This window comes from Prionailurus bengalensis, chromosome C1, assembly GCF_016509475.1.
Source record: "Prionailurus bengalensis isolate Pbe53 chromosome C1, Fcat_Pben_1.1_paternal_pri, whole genome shotgun sequence".
NCBI lineage: Eukaryota > Metazoa > Chordata > Mammalia > Carnivora > Felidae > Prionailurus > Prionailurus bengalensis.
The window spans coordinates 175,414,926-175,436,788 of record NC_057345.1 but is presented as its reverse complement, the minus strand read 5'-3'; positions in this window follow the sequence as shown (position 1 = coordinate 175,436,788).

Sequence of the window (21,863 nt, the reverse complement as noted above, 5' to 3'; positions counted from 1 at the left end):
AGGTCGGACTGCGGCCCCACCTACCAACTCCAAGCCTAGCCTAGAGTCCTAGCACAGGGGAAGCACAGGGGAAGTGCCCTGCAGGTCCTCACCACTCCAGGGATTATCCAAAATGACCAAGCGGAAGAATTCCCCTCAGAAGAATCTGGAGGAAATAACAACAGCTAATGAACTGATCAAAAAGGATTTAAATATATAACAGAAAGTGAATTCAGAATAATAGTCATATAATTAATCGCTGGGCTTGAAAAAAGTATAGAGGACAGCAGAGAATCTCTTGCTACAGAGATCAAGGGACTAAGGAACAGTCACGAGGAGCTGAAAAGCGCTTTAAACGAAATGCAAAACAAAATGGAAATGACGACGGCTCGGATTGAAGAGGCAGAGGAGAGTTTAGGTGAACTAGAAGATAAAGTTATGGAAAAAGAGGAAGCTGAGAAAAAGAGAGATAAAAAAATCCAGGAGTATGAGGGGAAAATTAGAGAACTAAGTGATACACTAAAAAGAAATAAAATACGCATAATTGGTATCCCAGAGGAGGAAGAGAGAGGGAAAGGTGCTGAAGGGGTACTTGAAGAAATAATAGCTGAGAACTTCCCTGAACTGGGGAAGGAAAAAGGCATTGAAATCCAAGAGGCACAGAGAACTCCCTTCAGACGTAACTTGAATCGATCTTCTGCACGACATATCATAGTGAAACTGGCAAAATACAAGGATAAAGAAAAAATTCTGAAAGCAGCAAGGGGTAAACGTGCCCTCACATATAAAGGGAGACCTATAAGACTCGTGACTGATCTCTCTTTTGAAACTTGGCAGGCCAGAAAGAATTGGCACGAGATTTTCAGGGTGCTAGACAGAAAAAATATGCAGCCAAGAATCCTTTATCCACCAAGTCTGTCATTTAGAATAGAAGGAGAGATAAAGGTCTTCCCAAACAAACAAAAACTGAAGGAATTTGTCACCACTAAACCAGCCCTACAAGAGATCCTAAGGGGGACCCTGTGAGACAAAGTCCCAGAGACATCACTACAAGCATAAAACATACAGACATCACAATGACTCTAAACCCGTATCTTTCTATAATAACACTGAATGTAAATGGATTAAATGCACCAACCAAAAGACACAGGGTATCAGAATGGATAAAAAAACAAGACCCATCTATTTGCTGTCTACAAGAGACTCATTTTAGACCTGAGGACACCTTTAGATTGAGAGTGAGGGGATGGAGAACTATTTATCATGTGACTGGAAGCCAAAAGAAAGCTGGAGTAGCCATACTTATACCAGACAAACTAGACTTTAAATTAAAGGCTGTAACAAGAGATGAAGAAGGGCATTATATAATAATTACAGGGTCTATCCATCAGGAAGAGCTAACAATTATAAATGTCTATGCGCCGAATACCGGAACCCCCAAAGTATATAAAACAATTACTCATAAACATAAGCAACCTTATTGATAAGAATGTGGTAATTGCAGGGGACTTTAACACCCCACTTACAGAAATGGATAGATCATCTAGACACACGGTCAATAAAGAAACAAGGGCCCTGAAGGAGACATTGGATCAGATGGACTTGACAGATATATTTAGAACTCTGCATCCCAAAGCAACAGAATATACTTTCTTCTCGAGTGCACATGGAACATTCTCCAAGATAGATCATATACTGGGTCACAAAACAGCCCTTCATAAGTTTACAAGAATTGAAATTATACCATGCGTACTTTCAGACCACAATGCTATGAAGCTTGAAATCAACCACAGAAAAAAGTCTGGAAAACCTCCAAAAGCATGGAGGTTAAAGAACACCCTATTAACGAATGAGTGGGTCAACCAGGCAATTAGAGAAGAAATTAAAAAATATATGGAAACATACAAAAATGAAAATACAACAATCCAAACGCTTTGGGACGCAGCAAAGGCAGTCCTGAGAGGAAAATACATTGCAATCCAGGCCTATCTCAAGAAACAAGGAAAATCCCAAATACAAAATCTAACAGCACACCTAAAGGAACTAGAAGCAGAACAGCAAAGGCAGCCTAAACCCAGCAGAAGAAGAGAAATAATAAAGATCAGAGCAGAAATAAACAATATAGAATCTAAAAATACTGTAGAGCAGATCAACGAAACCAAGAGTTGGTTTTTTGAAAAAATAAACAAAATTGACAAACCTCTAGCCAGGCTTCTCAAAAAGAAAAGGGAGATGACCCAAATAGATAAAATCATGAATGAAAATGGAATGATTACAACCAATCCCTCAGAGATACAAACAATTATCACAGGGAATACTATGAAAAATTATATGCCAACAAATTGGACAACCTGGAAGAAATGGACAAATTCCTGAACACCCACACTCTTCCAAAACTCAATCAGGAGGAAAGAGAAAGCTTGAATAGACCCATAACCAGCAAAGAAATTGAATCGGTTATCAAAAATCTCCCAACAAATAAGAGTCCAGGACCAGATGGCTTCCCAGGGGAGTTCCACCAGACATTTATAGCAGAGATAATACCTATCCTTCTCAAGCTATTCCAAGAAATAGAAAGGGAAGGAAAACTTCCAGACTCATTCTATGAAGCCAGTATTACTTTGATTCCTAAACCAGACAGAGACCCAGTAAAAAAAGAGAACTACAGGCCAATATCCCTGATGAATATGGATGCAAAAATTCTCAATAAGATACTAGCAAATCGAATTCAACAGCATATAAAAAGAATTATTCACCATGATCAAGTGGGATTCATTCCTGGGATGCAGGGCTGGTTCAACATTTGCAAATCAATCAACGTGATACATCACATTAATAAAAAAAAAAGAGAAGAACCATATGATCCTGTCAATCGCTGCAGAAATGGCCTTTGACACAATCCAGCACCCTTTCTTAATAAAAACCCTTGAGAAAGTCAGGATAGAAGGAACATACTTAAAGATCATAAAAGCCATTTATGAAAAGCCCACAGCTAACATCATCCTCAATGGGGAAAAACTGAGAGCTTTTTCCCTGAGATCAGGAACACGACAGGGATGCCCACTCTCACCGCTGCTGTTTAACATAGTGCTGGAAGTTCTAGCATCAGCAATCAGACAACAAAAGGAAATCAAAGGCATCAAAATTGGCAAAGATGAAGTCAAGCTTTCGCTTTTTGCAGATGACATGATATTATACATGGAAAATCCGATAGACTCCACCAAAAGTCTGCTAGAACTGATACAGGAATTCAGCAAAGTTGCAGGATACAAAATCAATGTACAGAAATCAGTTGCATTCTTATACACTAACAATGAAGCAACAGAAAGACAAATACAGAAACTGATCCCATTCACAATTGCACCAAGAAGCATAAAATACCTAGGAATAAATCTAACCAAAGATGTAAAGGATCTGTATGCTGAAAACTATAGAAAGCTTATGAAGGAAATTGAAGAAGATTTAAAGAAATGGAAAGACATTCCCTGCTCATGGATTGGAAAAATAAATATTGTCAAAATGTCAATACTACCCAAAGCTATCTACACATTCAATGCAATCCCAATCAACATTGCACCAGCATTCTTCTCGAAACTAGAACAAGCAATCCTAAAATTCATATGGAACCACAAAAGGCCCCGAATAGCCAAAGTAATTTTGAAGAAGAAGACCAAAGCAGGAGGCATCACAATCCCAGACTTTAGCCTCTACTACAAAGCTGTCATCATCAAGACAGCATGGTATTGGCACAAAAACAGACACATAGACCAATGGAATAGAATAGAAACCCCAGAACTAGACCCAGAAACGTATGGCCAACTCATCTTTGACAAAGCAGGAAAGAACATCCAATGGAAAAAAGACAGCCTCTTTAACAAATGGTGCTGGGAGAACTGGACAGCAACATGCAGAAGGTTGAAACTAGATCACTTTCTCACACCATTCACAAAAATAAACTCAAAATGGATAAAGGACCTGAATGTGAGACAGGAAACCATCAAAACCTTAGAGGAGAAAGCAGGAAAAGACCTCTCTGACCTCAGCCGTAGCAATCTCTTACTCGACACATCCCCAAAGGCAAGGGAATTAAAAGCAAAAGTGAATTACTGGGACCTTATGAAGATAAAAAGCTTCTGCACAGCAAAGGAAAGAACCAACAAAACTAAAAGGCAACCAATGGAATGGGAAAAGATATTTGCAAATGACATATCGGACAAACGGCTAGTATCCAAAATCTATAAAGAGCTCACCAAACTCCACACCCGAAAAACAAATAACCCAGTGAAGAAATGGGCAGAAAACATGAATAGACACTTCTCTAAAGAAGACTTCCAGATGGCCAACAGGCACATGAAAAGATGTTCAACGTCGCTCCTTATCAGGGAAGTACAAATCAAAACCACACTCAGGTATCACCTCATGCCAGTCAGAGTGGCCAAAATGAACAAATCAGGAGACTATAGATGCTGGAGAGGATGTGGAGAAACGGGAACCCTCTTGCACTGTTGGTGGGAATGCAAATTGGTGCAGCCACTCTGGAAAGCAGTGTGGAGGTTCCTCAGAAAATTAAAAATAGACCTATGACCCAGCAATAGCACTGCTAGGAATTTATCCAAGGGATACAGGAGTACTGATGCATAGGGCCACTTGTACCCCAATGTTCATAACAGCACTCTCAACAATAGCCAAATTATGGAAAGAGCCTAAATGTCCATCAACTGATGAATTGATAAAGAAATTGTGGTTTATATACACAATGGAATACTAAGTGGCAATGAGAAAAAATGAAATATGGCCTTTTGTAGCAACGTGGATGGAACTGGAGAGTGTGATGCTAAGTGAAATAAGCCATACAGAGAAGGACAGATACCATATGGTTTCACTCTTATGTGGATCCTGAGAAACTTAACAGAAACCCATGGGGGAGGGGAAGGAAAAAAAAAAAGAGGTTAGAGAGGGAGACAGCCAAAGCATAAGAGACTGTTAAAAACTGAGAACAAACTGAGGGTTGATGGGGGGTGGGAGGGAGGGGAGGGTGGGTGATGGGTATTGAGGAGGGCACCTTTTGGGATGAGCACTGGGTGTTGTATGGAAACCAATTTGACAATAAATTTCATATATTAAAAAAAAAATAAATATATATATATATTTATGAGTTTTGTTTTGTGTGTTTTGATTTTTAGATTCCACATATAACTAAAATCATATGGTATTTGTCTTTCTCTATCTGACATATTTCATTTAGCATAATACCCCCAAGGTCCATCCATGTTGTTGCAAATGGCAAGATTCCTTCTTTTTTATGGCTGAGTACTATTCCATTGCATCTATATACCATATCTTCTTATCCATTCATCCATTAATGAACACTTAGGTTGTTTCCATATATTGACTATTGTAAGTAATGCTGCAATGACTATAGGAGTGCATATATCTTTTTGAACAGTGGTTTCATTTTCTTCAGGTAAATATCCAAAAGTGAAATAGCTGAATTATATGGTAGTTCTAATACTAATATTTTGAGGAATCTCTATAATTTTTCTATATTGGCTACACAATTTACACTCCTACCAACAGGGAACAAGTGCTCCTTTTCCTCCATAACCTCTCAAAACTTGTTATTTCTTGTCTTTTTGGGAATACTCATTTTGACAGGTATGGAATGATATCTCATTGTGGTCTTCATTTGCATTTCCCTGATGATTAGTAATGTTGAGCATCTTTTTGTGTGGCTGCTGTCCATCCATATGCCTTTTTTGGAAACATATTTGTTCAGATCCTCTGCCCATTTTTATATCAAGTTTTGTTTTTTTGGGGGGGGGTATTGAGTTGTATGAGTTCTTTATGTATTTTGATATTAGCTCCTTATCAAATATATGATTTGAAAATATATTCTCCTATTAGATGGTTCCCTGTTTATTTTGTTAATAGTTTCCTTTTATGTGCAAAAACTTTTTAGTTTTATGTAGTCCATTTATTTATTTTTGCCTTCATTACCATGGCCTTTGGGGTCTTATCTAAAATAAAACCTCCAACAACAATGTCAAGGAGCTTACAACCTATGTTTTCTTCTAGGAGTTTTATGGCTTCTGGTCTTATATTCAAATCTTTAATCTATTTTGAGTCAACTTTTGTGAATGGTATAAGATAGTGTCCATTCTTCCCAATACCATTTATTGAAGAGACTGTCTTTTACCCATTATATATTCTTGGCTTCTTTGTTGTAAATTAATTGAATATACATGCATGGGTTTATTTCTTGGATTTGTTTTCTGTTCCATTGGTCTGTATGTCTGTTTTTATGTCTATACTATACTGATTTGATTATTATAGCTTTGATGTATAGTTTGAAATGAGGGAGCATGATACCTCTAGCTTTGTTCTTCCTCAAGACTATTTTGGCTATTTGGGTCACTTGTGGTTCCACACAAATTTTAGAATTATTTGTTCTAGTTCCATAAAAAATATTGATAAGGATTCCACTGAATCTGTAGATTGCTTTGGGTAGTATGGACGTTTTAACAATATTAATTCTTCCAATGCATGAGCACAGAACATCTTTCCATTTATTTGTGTCATCTTTGTTTCATCAGTTTCTCATAGTTTTCAGTGTAAAAGTCTTTTACCTCCTTGGTTAAATTTGTTCTTAAGTATTTTACTTTTTTTGATGCCATTGTAAATGGGATTTTTTTAAATTTCTCTTTCTGATGTTAGTGTATAGAAACACAACCAGTTTCTGTATGTGGATTTTCCATCCTACGACTTTACTGAATTGATTTATTAGTTTCAAAGTTTTTTGGTGGAATCTTTAGGGTTTTTTACATATGGAATAATGTCATCTGCAAGTAGTGACAGTTCTCCTTCTTCCTTTCCCAGCCTAATTTCTTTCCTTTCCCAGCCTAATTGCTCTGGCTAGGACTATCAATACTATGTTGAATGAAAGTGGTCAGAGTGGGCATCCTTGTCTTGTTCCCTGATCTTAGAAAACAAGCTTTCAGCTTTTCACTGTTACATATAATATTTACTAAGGGTTTCTCACATATGGCCTATATTATGTTAAGATATGCTTCCCTTTATCCTCATTTTGTTGAGAGTTTTATTATAAATAGATGTTGAATTTTGTCAAAAGATTTTTCTATCATCTATTGAGATAACTATAATTTTCATCCTTCATTTCCTCATTGTGACGTATCACGATTGATATGTGGATGTTGAACTATGTCTGCATCCCTGGAATAAATCCTACTTGATAATGTTGTATTATCCATTTATTGTATTGTTGAATTCAGTTTGCTGATATTTTGTTGAGAATATTTGCATCTATTGGATATTGGCCTATAATTTTTTTGTAGTGTTTTTGACTGGTATTTGTATCAGAATAATGCTTGCCTTTGTAAAATAAGTTAGGAAACACAAGAGTTTGAGAAAGATAAGTATTAAATCTTTTAATTTTTGGTAGAAATTACCAGGTAAGCCATCTGATCCTAGACTTTTGTTTGTTGGAGGTTTTTGATTACTGACTCAATCTCCTTACTAGTAATTGACCTATTCAGATTTTCTATTTCTTCATTACTCGGTTTTGTAAGATATATGTATATTTCTAGGAATTTGCTTCTTCTATGTTGTCCAGTTTCTTGTCATGTATGTTTATAGCAGTCTCAGGATCTTTCATATTTCTGTGGTATAAATTGTAACTTCTCCCCTTTCACTTTTGATTTTATTTTTTTTTTCTTGGTGAGTTTGTCAATTTTGTGTATCCTTTCAAAGTACCAGCTTTTAGTTTCATTAATTTTCTATTGTTTTTTTAGTCTCCATTTCATTTATTTCCTCTTTGATCTTTATTATTTACTTCCTTCTATGAGCTTTGGGCTTCACTTGTTCTTTTTTTAATGGTTTGGTTAGGTGTAAAGTTGAATTTTTTATTTGATATTTTTGTGTTGTTTCTTGAGATAGGGTTGAACTTCCCTCTCAGAAATGCTTTTACAGCATTTCATAGTTTTGGGGTTGTTGTATTTTCATTTAACTAAAGATATTGTTTTTATTTTCCCTTTGATTTCTTCATTGGCCCATTGGTTGTTCAGTAGCATGCTGTTTGATCTCCACATATTTGTGATTATTCAAGTTTTCTTCTTGTAATTCATTTCTAGTTTCATACCATTGTAGTAAGAAAAATGTCTAACATATTTTAAATCATTGAGACTTGTTTTGTGTCCTAACATGTGATTTATCCTGCAGAATGTTTCATGTACACTTGAGAATAATGTGTACTCTGCTGCTTTTGGATGGAATGTTTTGTGCATACCTATTAAGACCATCCAGTATAATGTGTCATTTAATGGTGATGTTTCCTTATTGATTTTCTGTCTGGATGATCCATCTATTGATGTGGGATATTAAAGTAATATTTATTAATATTAATTAATTAATAAGTAATACTATTAATTACTCTTAATAGTAACACTACTATTGTTGTATTGCTATGAATTTCTCCCCGTAGCTCTGTTAATATTTGTGTTATGTATTTAGCTGCTCCTATGTTGGGTGTGTAAATACTAACAATAGCCTCTTGTTGGAATCTCCCCTTTATCATTATGTAATGGCTTGTCTTTTATTATAGTCTTTGTTTTAAAGTCTATTTTTTTGTGTGTGATATAAGTATAGCTACCCCAGCTTTTTATTTCCATTTGCCTGGATAATCTCTTTCTATTCCTTAATTTTCAATATGTATGTGTATCTTTAGATCTGAAGTTAGTCTTTTAGAGCCAACATATAGATAAGTCTTATTTTTTTTTAAGTTTACTTATTTTTTTTAGTAATCTCTAGCCAACTAACCCATGAACCTGAGATCAAAAGTTGCACGCTCCTCTGCCTGAGCCAGCCAGGAGCCCCTTCAGCCACTCTTTTTTTCATTGGAGAATTTAGTCCATTTATATTAATTTTTTTAATGTTTATTTTTTTTGAGAGAGAGAGAGAGAGAGAGCACAAGGGCACGAGCAGGGAAGGGACACAGTAAGAGAGACACAGAGCCCAAAGCAGGGTCCAGGTTCTGAGCTGTCAGCACAGAGCCCGATGTGGGGCTCAAACTCACAAACCACAAGATCATACATGACCTGAGCTGAAGTCAGATGCTTATCTAGCTGAGCCACCTAGGTGCCCCATACATTAAAGTAATAATTGATAGATTTATACTTAGAGCCATTCTGTTATAACTGTTTTCTGGCTGTTTTTATAGTTATTCTCTGTTCCTTTCTTCTTCTCTTGCTCTCTTATTTTATGGTTTGGTGAATTTCTTTAGTGTTAGGCTTAGATTCTTTTCTCATGATATTTCATGTATCTACTATAGTTTTTCCTTTGTGGTTACTGTGAGGTTCACAACAGTATTTTTTAGCAGTCTGTTTTAAGTTGACAACAACTTAAATTTAAACATATTCTAACAACTCTACATTTTTTACTCTCCCATGTTTTATGGCTTTAATATCACATTTTACATCTTTTTCTCTTGTGTATGCATTGGCTAATTACTGTAGTTATAATTTTACTACTTTTGTTTTTTAATCTTCATACGAACTTTGTAAGTGGTTAATCCACTACCCTTGCTATAATATGCCTTATTTTTTTAAATTTTTTCAAATGTTTATTTATTTTTGAAAGAGAGCAAGAGACAGAGTGTTAGCAGAGGGACAGAGAGAGAGAGGGAGACACAGAATCCCAAGCAGGCTCCAGGTTCTGAGTCTAACGCAGGGCTGAAACTCACAAACCAGAAGGTCATGACCTAAGCCGAGGTTGGACACTTAACCCCATCGGACTGAGCCACCTAAGTGCCCCTACAATCTGCCTTATAAGAAAGATTTGTAGTTTCTTATGTTTTATTACCAATTAATGCCTTTTCTTTTCAGCTTAAAGAGAAACCTTTAACATTTCTTAGAAAGCCAGTTTAGTGGTGATGAACTCCTTTAGCTTTTGCTTGTCTGGAAAACTCTTTTTCTCTTCAACTCTGAATGATAACTGTACTGGGTACTGTATTCTTGGTTGCAAGGGCTTTTCTTTCAGCATTTTGAATATATATCATGCCACTCCCCCTGATATGCAAGGTTGCTGCTGAAAAATCCGCTGATATTCTTATGGTGGGATTCCCTTGTATGTAACATATGGTTTTTCTCTTCCTGCTTTTAAGATTCTCTCTTTAACTTTTGACATTTTAATTAATGTGTGTCATGGTTTGGATCTCTTTGAGTTCGCCATATTTGAACTCTCTTTGCTTGCTGAACCTGGATGTCTGTTTCCTTCCCCAAGTTATGAAAGTTTTCATCCATTATTTCTTCAAGTAAGTTTTCTGCCCCTTTCTCTCTTCTCCTTCTAGGACCTCTATAATGTAAATGTTACCCTGCTTGTTATCCTATATCACCCTATAGGTCTCTTAGGCTATCTTCACTTTTTAAAATTCTTTTCTGTCTTTTGTTGCTCTCTTTAGGGGACTTCCACTGTTCTGCTGGCAGATTGGTGGCTTGTTCTCCTACTTGATCTAGTCTGTTATTACACCCCTCTAATGTATTTTTAGTTTAGTTCAGCCCTGTCACTCCGTTTGGTAGTTTCTTATGTTATCTGTCGTTTTGTTGAATTACTCACTGTGTCCATCCATTCTTCTTCTAAATTCAGTGAGAATCTTTGTGACCATTACTTTGAAGTCTTTATTGAGTAGATTACTATCTGTTTCATACAATGCTTTTTTTAGGGTTTTGTCTTGTTTTTTCATTTGTAACATATTCCTCCGTTTCTTCAATTCTCTTGAGTCTCTGTGTTTGCTTCTATGTAATAGGCAAAAAAGTTACGTCTCCCAGTCTTGAAGGAATGGACTTGTGTAAGGGATGAAACTCATCATTCAACTTTGCCCTAGCTCTTGGTTGCCTCTCTAAGCTTTGTGATCATCTGAGTATCCTGATTTGTTGATAAAACTCAATTGTTGAGGGTATGCCAGGACCTGTTGTTTTCCAAAGAAAATGATCTCAGTCAGCACCTAGACACGGGCTGATTGGAACTCAAGCAGAAACTTTTAAAGTATGCAAGTGTATAGAGTCTTGTGGGACTACAATCATAGACCCTGCTGACCTCCAGACCAGGAGATCTGGAGGTGTCACCTGGACAACAGAAGAATCAGGCCCTCATATAAGCATACAAGCTTCTTTCTGGGAGGTACCAGTAAGCTGTGGCAAGACCTAGGGAAGGATATACAGGCAGTTTCTCCCTGCCTACATTACCTAGAGTTCCTCTGTAGCCTTAATATGTGTGGCAAGCTTCAACCTATCAAGGAAACTTAAATGGGTCTCTTTCACATGCAGTATGGGGTATGTTTCAGTCTGCTCTCTGTGTAGTGCCCTGGGTATGGTATCCTGACCAGAACTGTCTTTCTGATAGTTTCAGTCCTGTGGGGCCCAGGGGTGCAAACCCCTCTGACCAACAGAGCCCCACAATTAAGAAGCATGCCTGTGTAAACTGCATTTGTCTACAACTTTGGCAAGGCCTGGCATGAGTATTAGGGGCAGGGCATGTGATGTTTTGTCCACACATGCCTGTCTGTCCTAACGAGGTAGAGGGACAGTGCAAAAAATGGTACTCTCCAGTGCCTCTTTCCCAAAGTAAAATCCCAATTAATCCCTGCCCCTTTGGCAGACACTTTAAGATTAGCAGCTGAATAACCTCTACATGTAACATAATCACCTCTCAAACTGCTGCATTTGAGCTGGTTTCCAGCTCACTCAAAATGAGTCTGTGAATGACCCCTCAAAAGAAATATCTCAGATTACACATTTTCCCAGGTCCTATGGATACAAGCACTGTTCGTTTCCAAAACCACACATTTTTGAGGCCTCATCTCTCTGGTACAGGTCCCAAGGGTTGAAATGCCTGATAACAGGGCACAAACCCCTTGATCCTCTGGGAGAGGATCCAGGATCATGGGATCTCTCTGTATTGCATGTCACCACGCTGGGTGGCGGGGGTGGAGGGGTGGGAGGGGTGGGGGGTGGGGTTGACAAGGCCGTGTCTCTGCCTCTCCAATGTAGCCCTTTTACTTCTCATTGTGGAGGAAGCTGTTCAGTTAGTTTTCTGTTCTCTTTAAATGGGAATTATTTCACATGTAGTTGTAGATGTTGTGACCATGGGAGGAGGTGAGTTCAGGGTCTTACTATACTGCCCTCTTCAACAAAATTTCTAATCACACTTTGACCTAATATACCTTGCATCAGATTAAATCTTTTTTCCAGAAATCTCTGTATACATTTTCAGCTACACAGAGCAAAATAAGTGCAAGTGACCCTCCTTTGTTTAAAGGAATAAATAATCAAGGAACAAATGCTTCTTATATTGAATACTAATTCCACTGTATACAAATGTATATCCTGTTTCATGACATAACTGGGTGGACTCAGAGAGTGACACAATAGATTGTAATAATTTTATCTGGCTGTTTTCCTTCAGTGGGCCAACGTTTTTCTTTTCCCATGAGAACTCTCTACAGCAGTAGAGCACCAATGCCTGTTTCTCGTGACTGCAATGCAATACAGTGTAGGACATAAGTAATCCCTACCACGGGAAGGAAAGAGAGACAAAGATTATATCTTCCAGATTTAATGCTTTGTCCCAGATACTGCATTTGTGGTGGTTAGGATGTCTTGCCCTCAATCACTGATAGTTTGGTTTCTAATATGTTAAATATGAAGATACAGAGCCAGATACTATATGTAACCTAGATGCCTGAAAGAAATGTGTCCTCAGTACACTATTTATGACCAATCCTGGGAAAACTCGAAGCTGCTTTCCCAATTCCCCTTCTAATCTTCCCACATCACACCTAGGTAAAAGGTATAATCAGCTTGCTCCCACATTATGCTGTATCTCAGGGAATGTCCTTCTTAATGCTTTTACATGATTTAGAATTTTTCCTTTACTTTTCCAAAGTCCTCTCTTTCCATGTTTATGCCCCCAAAACACAGAGCACTTTCTTAATTTCAGTATCTACTTGCTCTATGGGTGAATCTTCCAGGCTATATGAGTTGGAGTAGCTGCATTATATGGATCTGGAGGACAAAATATTTCGGATTCATAGGTCCTCAAATCCCTCAAACCATAATGCAGGCCATTCTTCCAAGTGTGAATCACTATGATAATAAGGAAATAGGATAAAGAGTACAAAATTGTCTTTTTCTGTCTCAGATAAGGTAACTGAAGCTCTATTGCTATGGCTGATTCTGTATCTCACTGAACTTTTGAACCTACATATCACTGGGACAATGTTTGGACATCTCATTGGGAAATACTGAATAAATATAATGAGCAAATCATATTCTTCACCAATCAGAGGAACAAAATAACCAAAAGTTCATGGATGTGATAATGCAGATAAAAGTATAATAATTATAGCTGGTAACAGGATAAACATTATGCTAATTTTATGTTTATTTAACATATTTTCAGAAATATGACCCAGCACATTAAAGTTGTGATTTCACAAATATTTTTGCTCATGGAAATTTTAAAGTAAATTATTACTTAAACATATATGTTTTCACAATTGGCACATATTATGAGCAAGTACTCTGCTATAACCAAGCAACTTTTAAACCTGAAGGAATTAATCTTATAATAACTGACAGGAAAAAAAGACCAGTTGTCAGATGGATTCTTTGTGCATAAGTCAATGTAAAAGAAAATTTTCATATGTGGAATTTGAAGACCATAGGGGAAGGGAAGGAAAAATAAGTTACAGAGAAGAAGGAAAACCATACGAGACTCTCAAATACAGAAAACAAGGTGAGTGTTGATGGGGGGTGGGAAAAATGGGATATAGGGATTAAGGAGGGCACTTGTTGAGATGATCACTGAGTGTTGCATGTAAGTGATAAATCACGGGAATCTTCTCCAGAAGCCAAGACTACACTGTATATATTGTATGTTAGCTAACTTGACAATAAATTATTTAAAAAAGCAAATAAATTTCTCATTTCCACCAAAGAATAAGTATATATCTCAAAATATTTGTCACTGAATTTGTTAATGACTTTTATCTATCAACCCAGAATAAGATATCCAGAAGATATTGACTAAAATAAAATTTGTATGAAAAAATTAAGGAGAAGTATAAGACATATCTAACAAACATGCTTAGAGACTTGGTAACCACCCTGCACAAGCGAGTAAATGGAATGACTAGATAGTTATTTTTATGGATTATGCCTTGGTCATAAAAAATATAAATCTTTATTTTTTTTAATTTTTTTCAACGTTTATTTATTTTGGGGACAGAGAGAGACAGAGCATGAACGGGGGAGGGGCAGAGAGAGAGGGAGACACAGAATCGGAAACAGGCTCCAGGCTCTGAGCCATCAGCCCAGAGCCTGACGCGGGGCTCGAACTCACGGACCGCGAGATCGTGACCTGGCTGAAGCTGGACACTTAACCGACTGCGCCACCCAGGCACCCCAGAAATCTTTATTTTTTATCAAGTAAATGGTTATGATGTTAGTATTGATGGAAACTTATGTGTTAAATGGAAGGAGTCCTAGGTTAGCCGCCATCATACCCAGCCTTCTGAGGTCACAGATCTTTTTCTTAATTGCTGACCATGTACGTAACTCGAGGGGGAAAATAAAATTTGTAAACATCAAGGGTACAATTTACTTTTCCTGAGGGGTCACAGGGAAAATGGTCTGTAATAGAACAATGTATAAAAGAGAGAGAGAGAGAGAGAGAGAGAGAGAGAGAGAGAGAGAGAACAGAAACACTTATTTTAAAAAAACACAGTAAAAAAGTATTAGTAGGTTCTCATTTCCCCCTAGAAAATGTGCCTTGAGTATGCTACTATTAATAGAATTCTTGCCTTAAAAATCTATATTAAGAAATCCCCACTTGAATTCAATGAAATTATTGATCTTACTAACTCTGTACTAAGGCAGAAATGTTTGAAATTTTCAAATCTTGATACCTCTAGATAAATGGATATAAGATTCAAACACAAAAATGTCATTACATATTGATTAATCTTTACACATTTCATATTATCTGATACACTGAAATTCTGTTTTACTAAAACAGCTGTTATAAGCCTAGAAACAATGTCCACATTAGGCAAATATTCATATGCTGCATTTTAGATAAATTCACAGTCATTTGGCACTAACTTATAAGGCAAAGTTTGGAACATTTGCTGAATATTTCTTGGAGGATCAGATAAACTGTCATACATTTGAATATTTATCCTAACTAGCTGAAGGTTTTCCTTTCTATGTCTACTTCATGAATACAGTGTAAGACTTAATGAAACTATGTTTTCATGGTTAAAAGATTCAATTTTAAGATATTTATCTTTTTATATTTAGAAATAAATATTTTGATATGTTATATACATGTTGTGCTAACTGTAAAGCATTTTACAAATATAAACTATTAGTATATTACTTTCTACCTACCAAAAATAGCAAAATTATTGCATGCTTCATGTTTAATTGCTTTAATAACCTAAAGAGATTTTAAGAAATTCAATTCATTGAATTCTCTCTATAATAACTCTCTAAACTTTAGTGAGTATAAGTTGCATCTGACAGGCATGTTAAAAATGCACATCCCTAAGCCAGCTCCATAGAAATATAGGTAAGTCATGTCTTCTTTAAGAGTAACAGATACTCATTTCTGAAAAATTACAAAGTAGTTGAACTACAGATGTCCAATGGACCACCAGTTAGAGTCACTTTTTTCATGTAGCAGACCATACAGGAATGCTAAGTAAATTTTCTTTTTTTCTAGCTTTATTAATTAAGGTCTGGTTGACAAGTGTATATATTCAATGTATGCAACATTATTTTCGATATATGTATATATTATGAAATGATGACCATAATCAAGCTAATAGACATATCCATCACTTTGCATAGGTGTGTATATGTGTGTTGAGAACATGAGATCTACTCTTCTAGCAAATTTCAAGTATACAATATATTAACTATAGTCACCATGCTGTACGTTAGGTCTTCAAAACTTATTTATCTTAGAACTGAAAGTTTCTACCCTTGACCCAAATCCACACTTTTTCCACATCCTCCAACTCTTGGCAACCACCATTCCACTCCTGTTGCTATGAGTTTGACTTTTTTTTTTAATGTTTATTTATTTTTGAGAGCGAGAGAGCATACATGCGCGTGCACAAGTCGGGGAGGGGCAGAGAGGAGACACAGAATCTGAAGCAGGCTCCAGACTCTGAGCTGTCAGTGCAGTGCCGGACGCAGAGCTCAAACCCACGAGCTACAAGATCATGACCTGAACTAAAGTCAGACACTCAACCAACTGAGCCATCCAGGTGACCCAAGTTTGACTTCTTTTTAGATTCCAAATATAAATGAGATCATACAGTATTTGTCTTTCTGTCACTGACTTATTTCACTTGGTATAATTCCTGAAGGTCTATCTACAGTGTAGCATATGATAGGATATAATTTTTTTTTCAGGTTGAGTAATATTCCATTGTGTAAATACAGGTATATGTATATCTATCTCACATTTTTTTATCCATTAATCTATCAATGGACACTGAGGTTGTTTCCATATGTTGATTACTGTGGATAATGCTGCAATGAACAGGAGACTGTAGATATCTCTTAGAGACACTGATTTAAAGTCCTTTGGATATACACCCAGAAGTAGGATTGCTGGAGGTTCTATTCTTAATTTTTTAAGGAAATTCCATACTCTTTTTTCTGTAATGGAAGTACTGGTTTATATTCCCACCAATAATGTTCAAGGGTTCTCTTTATTCCACATCCTTGCCAACATTTATCTTTTTACTTTTTGGTAACAGCCATCCTAATGGGTAAGAGATGGTATCTCAGTGTGGTTTTGATTTGAATTTACCTAATGATTTGTAATGTTAAGCATCTTTTTGTATACCTTTGACCTTTTGTAGGTCTTCTTTAGAGAAGTGTATTATCACACACTTTCAATGTTTTTTTCATGGGATTAATTTTACTATTAAGTTGAATGATTTCCTTCTATACTTACATATTAACCCCTTATCAGATATTTGACTTGCAAACATTTTCTTCCATTCCATAGGTTGCCTTTTAATTTCATTGTTTCCTTTGTTGTCTAGAAACTTTTTAGTTAGGTATAGTTGCACATGTTTATTTTTGCTTTTGCCTATGCTTTTGGAGTTAAATCCACAAAATCATTTACAAGAACAACATCAAGTTTTCCTGCGTATTTTCTTCTAGGAGTTTTATAATTTCAGATCTTACACTTAAGTCTTTAATCCATTTGGACTTTTTTGTGCATGGTATAAAATAAGAGTCCAATTTCATTCTGTTTCATGTGGCTATCCACTGTTCCCAACACAATTTGTTGAAGACTTTATCCTTTCTCCATTTCGTGTACTCTTGGCACCCTTGTTAAAGATCATTTGACTGTATTTGCTTGGGCTCTTTATCCTGTTCCATTGGTTTTTATATCTGTCCTTATGCCACTACCATACTGTTTTGATTGCTACAGCTTTGTAGTATATTTTAAAATCAGGAGGTATGAGGCCTCCAGCTTTATTCTTCATTTTCCAAATTATTTTGGCTAGTAGGATCATTTGTAGTTCCATGTGAATTTTAGGATTGTTTTTTCTTTTCCTGTGAAAAACGTCATTAGAATTTGACAAAAAATTATTGGTTTTTGCAGGAGGACAATAACTGTATCTGCTACTCTATCATTTTGTTGTCACCTCCTAAGTAAATTTTCTACGAAAGTATGTTTAGTATGTTTCAGAAATTTATCCAAAGCATAGAACTGAGTCTTAGAAAACCACCCCTAGTGTAAAATAAGTTCCCTGTAATGTGTCAAGTACATTTGTAAATATAAAACACATATAAGAAACTGTGTGTTACTGTTAATTTAATCCCAAACATCTAAATCTTTATAATCTTATTTGGAAAGAAGTTGTATATGTACAAGAAAGAATTATAGCACACTGAAAGATAATATAAAATGAAGTGTTAATTTGGATATAATTAGGGAATAAATTATATAATATGCACAACAAATACTGTTGAATTAAATTAACTTTGTTTTTTGTTTTTTTTTTTAATTTTTTTTAATGTTTATTTATTTTTGAGACAGAGAGAGACAGAGCATGAACGGAGGAGAGTCAGAGAGAGAGGGAGACACAGAATCTGAAGCAGGCTCCAGGCTCTGAGCTGTCAGCACAGAGCCCAACACGGGGCTTGAACTCATGGACCGTGAGATCATGACCTGAGCCGAAGTCAGACGCTTAACCGACTAAGCCACCTAGGCGCCCCTAAATTAACTTTGAATCACCAGTGAAGACTATGTAATAGAAATTGATTTGTACTTCAAATAGCTGAATGGTTTTATGTATGAAAAGGCAGAGCTGAGGTAAAGAAAAAAATGAAAAAGGAAAGGTTTTCGAAAAGATCTGGAAAATTTAAAGAAATCACGACTTAGAGTGGAAAGATCAGTAGCCTCTGTGATGAAAACATGAAATCATCCAAGAAGAAAGGAAGCTTACTAATCAAAAAGAGTATTAAGAATGTTTATAGAGACCATAAACAGAGTATATATTTACTATATTTGAAATGAAAATAAGACCTTGTTAACCACTGCCCATAATTAATTTTTGTTTTTTTTAAATTTCATTTTTCATCAGTTTTTAAAAACAGAATAATACTGGATAAATTCAGTACTTTTTCTAAAGGTCTTTGGAGTGGAACTTTTTTTCTCTAATCCTATTTTGACATGCAACATTGAAATTTTATGATAGAAAAAGAATCAATATCTATGGCATATAATTTGTGGATTTAGAAAATATCAATTTATTACATGAGAAATTTAAAATAAATTGAAACATTAACTTTTGGCCATGAATTTTTAAACTTGTAAAATTCACAGATCTATATTATCAATGATGCTGTTAAAGATTTCTTGTAAAGGAATTGTGTTTGTACAGCATCACTTGATCACATTTTGGTTACAACCAAAGTCACATTAATAGTCACCCTGTGTCCATGTCTGCTGAAACATTTAGAGTACACGAAAGCTAGCCTTTAAAATATCCGGAGGTCCAATCACTTTGGCAAAACAAGAGGTGAAGAACAAAGGATTGTACTTCCATTTAGCCACTGTTACTGATGCCATGTAGCATTGGGAGAGCTGAATCACTTGAATAGACTGCATCATTCTTTGCTCTGAATTTCATTAGGCATCTTATCACAATACACCTTTTTAGTAGATACTTGTGCATTAATTTAGTGCCTAGAGTTTTTATTACCAAATCACTTGATTTTTATGGGCTTGCTTAACTAAATAAAAATATTATTTCCCTCTGACTTTATATGTAGTCTCGCTCAGACTCTACAGTGTAAGAAAGGCTTTGGACATACAAAAGCAAGCAAGCAAACAAACGAACAAAAACCCAGTAAGTTAGAATCCAAAAGATATGATTTCTTACATTTCTAGTATTCATTGACTTTAAGAGTCAGTGGATTACTGCCACCATCCCAGGTCTATAGTATAGACTCTACCTTGAGCAGTTTTAAAGCACAAGATTTGAAGAAACCTGGTTTAAAAATGAAGGTTACAAGATTGTGTTTGGCTGAAATTCCCTAAGACAGTAGATTTCAACGTGAGGGAATGGGGCTCCTTTCAATATCTCAGGAAACATTTTTCTATTGTCAGTAATATTCAAAATATCATAACATTTAAACCCAAAATGTCTACATTTGTGGTTAGAACATGAGTTGATAATTTTTTAAAAAAACTTCTTATTTAGGGGCACCTGGATGGCTCAGTCAGTTAAATGTTTCGCTTTGGCTCAGGTCATGATCTCACAGTTTGTGAGTCTGAGCCCTGCATCAGGCTCTGTGCCAAGAGCATGGAGCCTGGACCCCTCTTCGAATTCTGTGTCTCCCTCTCTTTCTGCCCCTCCCCAAGCCCTGCTCACCCTCTCTCTCTCTCTCTCTCTCTCTCTCTCTCTCCCAAAAATAAATAAACATTAAAAAAATTTAAAGATTTTTTATTTAAAAACATCCTACAAGGAGCAAATAAGGAAATGATGCCACAAAGTAATGTTAATATGATTTTTCTTATGTATTTTATGCAATAGCTAAAGACAATTCATTTCCATTTAAAGAACATTAACTTCTTTGTTAGAATTTAAATATATATAAGTATATAATGTATATTATATTAATAAAATATATTTATGTACTTTTAAAAATATTTTTACCTTTATAGCCTTAGAAATATTGTAAAATAATCCACTACAATCCTCCCTTTACTGACATTTCACTCCTGCTTTTAAAAATTATTGGGGCGCCTGGGTGGCGCAGTCGGTTGAGCGTCCGACTTCAGCCAGGTCACGATCTTGCGGTCCGTGAGTTCGAGCCCCGCGTCAGGCTCTGGGCTGATGGCTCGGAGCCTGGAGCCTGTTTCCAATTCTGTGTCTCCCTCTCTCTCTGCCCCTCCCCCGTTCATGCTCTGTCTCTCTCTGTCCCTAAAATAAAAACGTTGAAAAAAAAAATTTTATAAAAAATAAAAAAAAATTATTATTCACCTTTTAGAAAATGTTTTTGATGATGGGATTTCTTTTATTTCCTTTCCAAATATATAACCTACAGTGTCATTAATCCTTTAATGCTAAATATATGTTAAAATAAAAAAGCAATTTTTCTTAAATACAAATTTGCTTTCTTTTCCTACAGAAAGGGTTTTGCTGTTTTTGTTTTTGTTAAATTTATAAATATGATTACAGTAATTTCTTCATAAAACAACTTTAGAAATACATATAAAGGACATAGAAGAACATCAAACAATTCCTGAGACTGATGCAGGACTTCAAATCTTGTAAATTATTTATACAAAGCTGTTGAGTTTAATCATACAGGTGGGGAATTTAGTGGTTTGAAGGTCAGTGGGCAGGGAAAGTCAAAACTATCATGAAATAATGGTATTGAAATATTTTTCAAAGGCCTTAAAATCTTAAAGGAGATGAGTTTCAAATTCAAAGTTATTTAAATATATTATATGAAGAATAAGGTCAAATTTCCATTAATTTAGGAGAGAAGCATCTAATTAATATAATCGTCAATAACATTAAATTTTATTTTATTTTTCACAGTTTCTTGACACTGGCTAATATAATTATTTTGGATATAAACCCTTTTAAATATACCATAATGTATGACTTTAAATTTTTTATTTATTCTCCAATATTTGTTGAGTACTTCTTAGATGTTAAACACAATGACTGATAAAATAGTAATGCGCTAATTCTGCCTTGAAGGAACACTGAATCAAGCAGTGGAGATCAGATGTTTATTAAATAACCTCCAGTCAAGATGGAAAATAGTACTGTTAAATGGATTTAGGTAAAATACTATACAAATTAGAGAAAGAACAGGATCGGAATCAGGAAAGTTCTGTGATAGTGGTGATATCTAAGGTAAGCACTGAAGGATAGAGAAAAGCAATTGGGGATGAAGATCATTTCAGAGAGGACAAGAGAACTGTAGAAACAGAGGCACAAGAAAAGAGAAGGACAAACACACAGGGAACACAAAGCAATTTACTTTGGATTGAGGATGAGATGCATAAAATGCATTTCAGTGTAAGATACGATTGGGAAAGTTGTCTGGAATTTTATTATAGATAGGGTGGTTCTTCTATTCTGAGACAGAACACTTTGAAGAGCGAATAGGGTACTACATTAATTATGCCAGGACAACAGGCATAAACCTAGACTAGCTCAGGCACAACCAGTATGAACATGCTATTTATAGGAGATCTTTAATCCAGGAGGGTATGTTTGGATTTAGTTGTATAGACAGGGGGACTAAAGGAGGATT